A 10,850-nucleotide genomic window follows, 5' to 3' on the forward strand; every position below is an offset into this window, starting at 1 on the left:
CCTATGTCAATTTTTCATACAACATGAACAAGTAAAATAGCAAGTGTCTTCTCTATTAAAGACATAACAAAGGTCTTGTGAGAATAGTACACAGTGTACTTAAAAAATGATATACAATTAAATGTTTCTCTAATCTTATCATCCAATAAGTTAAAATATCCAGTCATTCATCTCTGGACTTCAGTTCCTGGGGAATATTCTCTCTGGGTTGTTATGCACCTCCACTTATTTTCCATTGGTTTTTGGAAACAATTCATTATTGTCATGCTGTGTCTTGGGATGGACTTTAAAATAATTTTAATAGAATTTAATATCCAGTTTTCTGCCAAAGTTTATATCCTAATATTCCAATTACACATTGTCATTTTCCTTGGTTATTGACAATGAGAAAAATTGATAAATGGGCATATATGTTAAGCAAGGAGGCAGGAAAGAACGGAAGGTCCTGATGTAGTAAATCTTAGCTGTACCCTCACTTCATATTGACTTTCCTGGAAAACATGAGATCTCTTAGTCTCTTTGGAATATTCCCCTCCCCACGGCCACTACTTCTTGGTTTAAATTGAAATCTGTCTCCCCCTGATAAAAATCCTTCCCTATAGGTCTTCTTAAGAGGTGACCATTATTCTCTCATACTTCAAGAATTCCTTAGTCCTAAGCTAGAAATAATACCCCTCTCAATTCCCCTTGTTGCTTGTCCTGCTTAAAAGAAAAAAAAAAAAATAGGTCCACAAGTTGGCGGAACAGAAAGTCCCCCACTCTTATCTTTCCACAGCAACAATAATTTTGCAGCTATCTGTTCATGTACAAAAGTGCCTTTGTAGGAGGTTTAGGATTCAGACAGGAGGCTATGAAACCCCAGGGAAGCCCAAGACCTAGAAGGGTCATTTTTGAGAGGCCATACCAGTGGCTAGGTGGCAGGTATGAGGCCATGGTCACAGATTCAGAGCCAGAAATATTTCTGTCTTCCAGTGGACTAGGCTACAGTCCTGTTTATCCTTGGTCCTTTTACTAGAACCATCTGGGACACAGAAAAATCATATCCATTCATGCCTTGAGGAACAGGCCTGCTGACCTCAGTCCTGGCTATGGTCAGCCCTCTAACTTAGCTCTAGCCCCTCTCAGCTGTGGTCTAAGAGCCGTCTTGCCCATCCAGGTACCCAGGGGGAAACATGCCCATCTGTGCCTCTGGAGGCAGGCCTTCAGACCTTGGTATCCACTGTGAATCTATGATTCAGTTCTGGCCCCTCTCAGTCACTATCCAGAGCCAGTTCTTCCTGCCCAGGGACCCACCCTGTGACCCAGCAGAAGCCCTATACAGACCCAGAGGAAGCCATACCTGTGTGTGTATCTGGTAACAGGCCCACCACCTATAGACCCTGAAGCAGACTGTCATCCCAGCACCAGCCCTACTGACCAAGGATCCCAGAATCAATCTAGTCTATCCAAGGACCAGAAAGGATCCATTCCTGCTTAAGCTCCTAGTAATAGGTCTACTAACCATAGAGCTCATGCAGACCCAGCAGAATCCATGTGACCCAGCTCCAATTCTACTCAACTGCAAACCAAGATGCATTCCCATAAGTCCAGAAACACAACAGAAGGTCTTTTATCTCCTGAAACCAGTCTGTAAAGACTAGAAGATGTGTTTTCTCCTTCAAATTCACAGACGCCTATGCAGGACTATACAGATAACAAAGGATCATGTAAACATGACACCACCAAATGAAACTAATAAAGCTCCAATAACCAACCTCAAAGAAATGGAGATCTATAAACTTCATGAAAAAGAATTCAAAATAATCATCTTAAAGAAGCTCAATGAAAAGCAAGAAAACCAAAATAAACAACTAAACAAAATTAGGAAAATAATGCATGAACAAAGTGAAAAGTTTAACAGAGAAATACGAACCATAATAAAGAAGAAAAACAAAAACCCAGAAATCCTGGAGCTGTATAATACAATAAAAGAATAGAAAAAATTCAATAAACAGCTTCAACAGCAGACTCAATCATGCAAAAGAAAATTAGTGAATTCAAAGGCATGTCATCAGAAATCAGCCAATTAGAAGAGTATAAAGGGAAAAAGAGAAAAAATATAAAGGACTATGAACACCATCAAGCATACAAATATATAAATTATGAGTGTCAGAAGGAGAAGACAGAAAAAGGGACAAAAAACTTATTTAAAGAAATGCCAGCTAAAAATTCCCAAATACTGAAAAAGATATACATATCCAGATCCATGAAACTCAAAGAATCACAAGACAAATTAACTCAAAAAAAGAATATCCAAGAATATTCCAAACCACTAAAATAACCCCTATAGTTGATGCACAAAAAATAAATAGAAAAAAAAAATCAACAGGTACCATTAAAAGAAACTCAAAAAATCACAAAGATAGCAAGAGAGAAGAAACAAAAGGTCTACAAAACAATCAGAAAATAATTAACAATTAAATGACAACAGTAAGACACTGTAATCAAATAGTGAAAATTCAAAGATGGAAAATTTTGAAGAAGCAAGAGAAAATCAGCTCATCACATACAAGGGAACATACATAGGCTAACAATGGACTTCTCAACAGAAACCCTGAAAGTGAGAAGAGAGTTGGATGACACATTCAAAGTGCTGAAATAAAAACTAGCAAGCAAAAATATTGTACTTGGCAAGGCTAGCTTTCAGAAATGAAAAAGTAATAAAGACATTCCCAGGCAAGAGCTCAGAGAGTTCATCACTACAAGACTTGCCTAACAAAAAATGCTAAAGGGAGTTCTTCAGATTGAAATAAAAGAATGCTAAGTAACAACATGAAAACATATGAGGCTGGGCATGGTGGTTCACGTCTGTAACTTCAGCATTTTGGGAGGCCAAGGCAGGTGGATCAATTGAGGCCAGGAGTTTCAGACAGCCTGGTCAACATGATGAAAACCCATCTCTACTAAAAATACAAAAATTAGTCAGGCATGGTGGCGTGTGCCTATATTCTCAGCTACTCAGGAGAATTGCTTGATTCTCCCTGAAGCAAAAGAATCACTTGAACCTAGGAGGCATACATTACAGTGAGCTGAGATCATGCCTCTGCTCTCCAGCCTGGGCAACAGACCAAGATTCTTTCTCAAAAAAAAAAAAAAAAAAAAAAAAAAAAAAAAAAAAAAAAAAAAAAAAAGAAAAGAATGAAAGAAAAACATATGGAAGTGTAAAACTCATAGGTAAAGTTAAATACACAGTCAAAATCAGAATAATATTGTAATAGTGGTGTGTATTTCACTTTTAATCCTAGTATAAAAGTTAAAATACAAAAATATTTTAAAACTATAGCTATAATAATTTAATATAAACTAATATATATACATTTACATACACAACATAAAAATATGTAAACTGTGGCATAACATATGGAGAAAAATAAAAGTGTAGAGTTTTTGTGTGTGATTAAAGTTGTTATCCACTAAAAAGAGAAGATGCTATGTAAGCCCCATGTTAACCACTAAAATAACCCCTATAGTAGATGCACAAAAGATAAACAGAAAAAAAAATCAACATGTACCACTAAAAAAACCTTAAAAAAATCACAATGACAGCAAGAGAGAAGAAAGAAACAAAAGATCTACAAAACAATCAGAAAATAATTAACAATTAAATGGCAATAGTAAGTCCTTATCTTTCAATAATTACTTTAAATGTAAATGGACTAAATTATTCAATAAAAAGAAACAGAGTGGCTGAATGGATTTAAAACAAAATCCAAAAATATGCCGTCTACAAGAGACTCACTGTAGTCTGAAGGACATACATAGGCTTAAAGTAAAAGTTATTCCATGCAAATGGTAACCAAAAAATAACTTGACTGGCTATATTTATATTAATTTCAGTCAAATTCTGTCACAAGACAAATGAGGTCACTATGTAATGATAAAAGAACCAATGCATTAAGAGGATATAACAATTGTAATTATATATGCACCCAACATTAAAGCACCTAAGTATATAAAGTAAATATTTAAAAAATTAAAGGAAGAAACAGACATCAATATGATAGAAGACTTTATTCAATATCCCACTTTTAAAAACGGATAGGCCATCCAGACAGAAAGTCAGACGGCAAACTGCAGATTTAAATGACAATATAGACCAAAGGGGTCTAACAGACATATATGGATCATTCCATCCCAAAACAGCAGAATACATATTGTACCTGAACATAATGTACCTGAACATTTTCCAGGACAGGTCATATATTAGGCACAAAACTAGCCTTAAAAAGTTTTAAAATATTAAGATCATTTAAAGGATTATATCTAACCACAATGGTATGAAACAAAATAAACAACAAGAAAATTTGAAAAATTCACAAATATGTAAAAGTTAACACACTCCTGAATAACCAATGGATCAAAAAAGAAATCAAGGAGGGAAATCAAAAAGTATCTTGAGAAAAATAAAAATGAAAATACAGCATACTCAAATTTATGGGATGCAGGAAAAGCAGTTCTGAGAAGGAAGTTTATAGTAATAAATACCAACATTAAGAAAAAACTATTTCAAATAAACCACCTAACTTCATACCCCAAGAAATCAGAAAAAGAATAAACTAAGGTCAAAGTCAGAAGAAGGAAGGAGAAGGAAATAAAGATTAGAGCAGAAATAAATGAAACAGAGACTACAAAGACAGTAGAAAAGGTCAACAAAACTATGACTTTGTTTCTTGATTTTGTCAAAAGATAAAAAAATAATGGCAATTATTTGGCTAAACTAACCAAGAAAAAGAAGACTCAGATACATAAAATTATAAATGAAAAAGAAACATTACAACTCATATTACAGAAATATAAAGGATCATAGGGACTACTATGAACAACTATAGCCAATAAATTGAATAACCTAGAAGAAGTAGATAAATTCCCAGAAATAAACAATCTACCAAGACTGAAACATAAATAAAACTCTGAACAAACCAATAATAAGAGAACATTTCCAATCTCAGTTGTTTGAAACCAGTGTTACTCTCATAACAAAGCCAGATAAGAACACTACAGGAAAACAGAATCACAAGTCAATATCCCTGATGAACACAGGTATAAAAATCCTCAAGCAAATACTAGCAAACTGAATTCAACAACACATTAAAAGGATCATATGCCATGATCAAATGAGATTTATTCTTATAATTCAAGGATGTTTCAATATATACATATCAATAAATGTAGCATACTACATTAACAGAATAAAGGATGGATTAAAATTATATTATCATCTCAGTCACACAGAAAAAGCATTTGATATAATTAAAATTCTTTCATAATGAAAACTCACAACAAATAACATATAGATAGAAGGAATGTTCTTCATATACAACAAGACCATAGCTAACATCATACTCAATGGTAAAATGAAGGTTTTTGCTCTAAGATCAAGAGCAAGATAAGGTTCCCCACTCTCACCACTTCTGTTCAACATAATGCTTCAGGTCCTAGCCAGAACAATTATAAAAGTAAAAAAATAAAAAGCCATCTAAATAGAAAAGAAAAAGTGAGATTGTCTCTGTTTGCTGATGACATAATCTTATATATAAAAAACCCTAAGGATACCACCAAAAAATTGTTAAAACTAGCAAAGAAATTCTGCCAATATGCAGGATACAAATCAACATACAAAAATTAGCAGCATATACTATTGATTATGTATACAAACAACTATGTTTTAAAAATTAAAAAGTCAGCTGGGCACAGTGGCTCACACCTGTAATCCCAGCACTTTGGGAGGCCAAGGCAGGTGGATCGCCTGATGTCAGGAGTTTGAGGCCAGGCTAGGCAACATGGTAAAACCCCGTTTCAACTAAAAATACAAAAATTAGCTGGGCATGGCAGTGTGTGCCTGTAATCCCACTTACTTGGGAGGCTGAGGCAGGAGAATCACTTGCACCTGGGAGGTGGATGTTGCAGTGAGCCAAGATTGTACTCCAGCCTACGTGACACAGTGAGACTCTGTCTCAAAAATAAAACAAAACAAAAATTAAGAAATTAATCCTATTTACAATAGCATCTAAAAATAAATATACATAGAAGTTAATATGGTTTCAATCTGTATCCCCACCCAGATCTCATGTTCAATTGTAATACCCCAGTGTTGGAGGTGGGGCCTACCAGGGGTGGGGGTGAATGGATCACAGGAGTGGATCCTTCATAAATGGTTTAGCCCTATCCCCTTGGAGTTGTGTTGTAATAGAGTTCTTACGAGATCTGATTGTTTAAAAATGTGTACCACCTCCCTGCCCCTCTCTTCCTCCTGCTCCAGCCATGTAAGACACTCCTGCTTCCCCATCACCTTCTGCCATGATTGTAAATTTCTGGAGGCCTCCCCAGAAGAAGCCAGTATACTTCCTGTACAGCCTGTAAAACTATGAGCCAATTAAACCTCTTTTCTTTATAAATTACCCATTCTCAGGTATTTCTTTAAAGCAGTGTGAGAACAGACTGATACAGGAGTAAATTTAACCAACAAAGTGAAATATGTATACACCAGAAACTGTAAACCCCTGAAAGAAATTCAAGATGACACAAATAGATGGAAAGATATCCCATGTTCACAGATTGGAAGAATAATTTTGTTAAAATGTCCATACTACCCAAAGTGATCTACAGATTTGATGTAATTCCTATAAAAATTCTAATGCCATTCTTTACAGAAATAGAAAAAAATGATCCTAAAATTTGTATGAAACCACAAAATGCCCCAAACAGTCACAGTAATCTTGATCAAAATGAACAAAGTTGAAGGCATCACACTACCACATTTCAAAATACAGTACAAAGTTATATGATATGGTTTGGATTTGTGTCCCTGCCCAAATCTCATGTCAAATTGGAAGAGGTGCCTGGTGGAGGTGATTGGATCATCTGGGCAGATTTTCCTTTTGATGTTCTCATGATAGTGAATGAGTTCTCATGATATCTGATAGCTTAAAAATGTGTTGGATCATGGGTGTGGATTTCCTCTTTGCTATTCTTGTAATAACAAGTGAGTTTTCATGAGATCTGATGGTTTAAAAGTGTGTTGAACTACAGAGAAGACACTACTCCTTCACAGCCAGAAAAATGCCCACATCAATAATGCCCAATGCAAAACCTATTAGATTTATACTTCAAGATTTTTTATTTTTGTCATTCAGAGCAAAGCAGAATTCACATGCTGGTGACCCATTTCATTTCTGGTTGAACTGCTCTACAGTTGTTCTCAATTACTTATCCTGATATCTCATTCATTTGATGGAAAATTAATTGAAAATAGCTACCTGCTGACAACAACAGCAATGAATTTCTACACATAGTAATGAGGTTGTCCTGTAAGTTAGGTCAACCTAACCCCAGCTCTACAAATTAGCAAATTAGTCAATGGTTTTAGTGACTTTATCTTTTCTTTATTTAGTTAGTGGATGTATTACCTTTATTAGTAGCACACAAGGGTTTACCTTTATTCAGCTGTATTCCTTTTAGAGTACAGAGATATCCTTAACTATAGCAGTTTCAATCAATGTTTTAATTTTAGCATTAGTGTCATCAAAACTAATCCCCACAAGTCTTTTCTCTTCTCTTTAAATTTAAAGAGTCAGTTCCCTATCTAAGTTATATTATGAAATCTGAGTGTGGACATATAATTACACATACATCAAGTATGTTACAAAGGAGAAAATGTTTTAAAAAAAAAGTGTGTTGAATCAGAGAGGTGGATTTCCCCTTTGTTGTTCTCATGATAGTAAGTTCTCATGAGATCTGATGGTTTAAAAGTGTGTGGGCTTCCTCCCACTGTCTCTCTCTCTCTCAATCTCTCTTTTCTCTTTCTCTCTCCTGCCATTGTGTGATAAAGGTCCTTGCTTCCCCTTTGCCTTCTGCCATGATTGTAAGTTTCCTGAGGCTTTCCAGCCATGCTTCCTGCTAAGCCTATGGAACTCAGTCAATTAAACCTCTTTTCTTCATAAATTGCCCAGTTTCAGGTAGTTCTTTATAGCAGTGTGAAAATGAACCAATATACTATAGTAATCAAAATAGCATGGTACTTGCATAAAAATAGACACATTGACCAATGGAATAAGAATAGGAAAGCCCAGAAATAAACTTGCACATCTACAGTCAATTGATTTTTGACAAAGATGCCAAGAATACACAATAGAGAAAAGACAGTCTCTTCAATAGTGTTAGGAAAATTGAATATCCACGTGCCTGAGAGTGGATATCCTTATCTCACCATTTATACAAGAATTAACTCAAAATAGGAGAAAGACTTAAACATAATACCTGAAACTGTAAAACTACCAGAAGAAAACATGCAGGAAAAATCTCTATGACAATGGTGTGGGCAGTGACTTCTTTGGTTATGACCCCAAGAGCACAAAAAACAAAAGCAAAAATAAATGAGATTGCATCAAGTTAAAAGGCTTCTGTACAGCAAAGCAAAGTTAATGGTATGAAAAGTCAACCAACAAATTGAGAGTGATACGGTTTGACTGTGTCCCCACTCAAATTTCATCTTGAATTAGAGTTCTCATAATCCCCACATGTCATGAGAGGGACCCAGTGGGAGGTGACTGAATCATGAGGGCAGTTACCCTAATGCTGTTCTCATGATAGTGAGTTCTCTTGAGATCTGATGGTTCTGTAAGGGAATTTTCCACCTTTTGCTTAGCACTTCTTGCTCTAGTATGTGATGAAGAATGTGTTTGCTTCCCCTTCTGCCATAATTGTAAGTTTCCCATGGTCTCATCAGCCATACTGAATTGTGAGTCAATTAAACCTCTTTCCTTTATAAATTACTCAGTCTCAGGTATGCCTTTATTAGCAGTGTGAGAACATACTAATATAGCAAACTGGTACCGCGGAGAGTGGGGTGTTGCTGCAAAGATATCCGAAAATGTGGAAGCGACTTTGGAATTGAGTAACAGGTAGAGGTTTGAACAGTTTAGAGGGCTCAGAAAAAGACAGGAAAATGTGGGAAACTCTGGAACTTCCTAGAGACTTGGATGGCTCAGAAGACAGGAAGATGTGAGAAAGTTTGGAACTTCCTAGAGACTTGTTGAATGGCTTTGACTAAAATGGCAACAATAATAGAGACAATGAAGTCCAGGCTGAAGTGGTCTCAGATGCAGATGGGAACTTGTTGGGAACTGGAATAAAGGTGACTTGCTACACAAAGATGCTGGTGGCATTTTTCTCCTGCCCCAAGATCTGTGGAACTTTGAACTTGAGAGAGATGACTTAGGGTATCTGGTGAAAGAAATTCTAAGCAGCAAAGCATTCAAGAGGAAGCAGAGCATAAGAGTTTGGAAAACTTGCAGCCTGATGATGCAATAGTAAAAAAACCTCAATTTTCTGGGAAGAAATTCAAGCTGGCTGTGGAAATTTGCATAATTAATGAGGAGCCAAATGTTAATCACCAAGACAATGGGAAGAATGTCTCCATGGAATGTCAGAGACCTGCACAGCAGCCCCTCCCATTACAGGCCTGGAGGCCTAGGAGGGAAAAAATGGTTTGTGGGCTGGGCCTAGGACCCTCCTGCTCTATGCAGCCTTAGGACATGGTGCTCTGCATCTCAGCTGCTTCAGCTTCAGTCATGGCTAAACAGGGCCAAGGTATAGCTCAGGCCATTGCTTCAGAGTATGCAAGCCCAAGTGTTGGTGGCTGACTCATGCTGTTAGGTTTGCAGGTGCACAGAAGTCAAGAATTGAAGTTGGGGAATCTCTGCCTAGATTTCAGAGGATGTATGGAAATGCATGGATGTCCAGGCAGAAGTTTGCTGCAAGGGCAGAGCCCTCATAGAGAACCTCTCTGGGGCAGCATGGAAGGGAAATGGGGGTGTGGAGCCCCCACACAGAGTTCCCACTGGGGCACCGCCTAGTGGTGCTGTGAGAAGAGGACCACTATCATCCAGACCCCAGAACAGTAGACCCACCAATGGGTTGCACCATGCACCTGGAAAAGCTGCAGACACTTAGCCCCAGCCCATGAAGGCAGCCGGGGGGAGGCTGTACCCTACAAAGCCACAGGGGACAATGGGAGCCCACCACTTGTATCAGCATGACCTAGATGTGAGATGTGGAGTCAAAGGAGATTATTTCAAAGCTTTAAGGTTTAATTCCTGCCCTACTGGATTTTGGACTTGCATGGGACTAATAGCCCCTTTGCTTTGGCTAATTTCTCCCATTTGGAACAGATATATTTACCCAATGTGTATACCTCCATTATATCTAGGAAGTAACTAATTTGCTTTTGATTTTACATCCTCATTGGCAGAAAGGAGTTGGTTTATCTCAGGTGAGACTTTAGACTTCGACTTTTGAGTTAATGATGGAATGAGTTAAGACTTTGGGGGACTGTTGGAAGGGCATGATTGCATTTTAAAATGTGAGGACATGAAATTTGGGAGGGGCTAGGTACAGAACAACATGGTTTTTCTGAGTCCCCACACAAATCTCATCTTGAATTGTAGTTCCCAAAATCCCCTCATGTCATGGGAGAGACCTGGTGGGAAATAATTTAATTATAAGGGTGGTTACATGCATGCTGTTCTTGTGATAGTGAGTGAGTTCTCATGAGATGTGATGGTTTTATATGGGGCTTTTTCTCCTTTTGCTCAACACTTCTCCTTGCTGTCACCATGTAAAGAAGAACGTGTTTGCTTCCCCTTCTGCCATGATTGTAAGTTTCCTGAGACCTCCATAGCCATGCTTAAATGAGTCAATTAAACCTCTTTCCTTTATAAATTCCCAGTATCTCCCACTCTACTGGTCCTTTCATTTTTTTTCCCCCCACCTAACCAGTGTGCTATGGATCCTTTTTTTTTTTTTTTTTTTTT

This window comes from Cebus imitator, unplaced genomic scaffold (assembly GCF_001604975.1).
Source record: "Cebus imitator isolate Cc_AM_T3 unplaced genomic scaffold, Cebus_imitator-1.0 Scaffold72, whole genome shotgun sequence".
NCBI lineage: Eukaryota > Metazoa > Chordata > Mammalia > Primates > Cebidae > Cebus > Cebus imitator.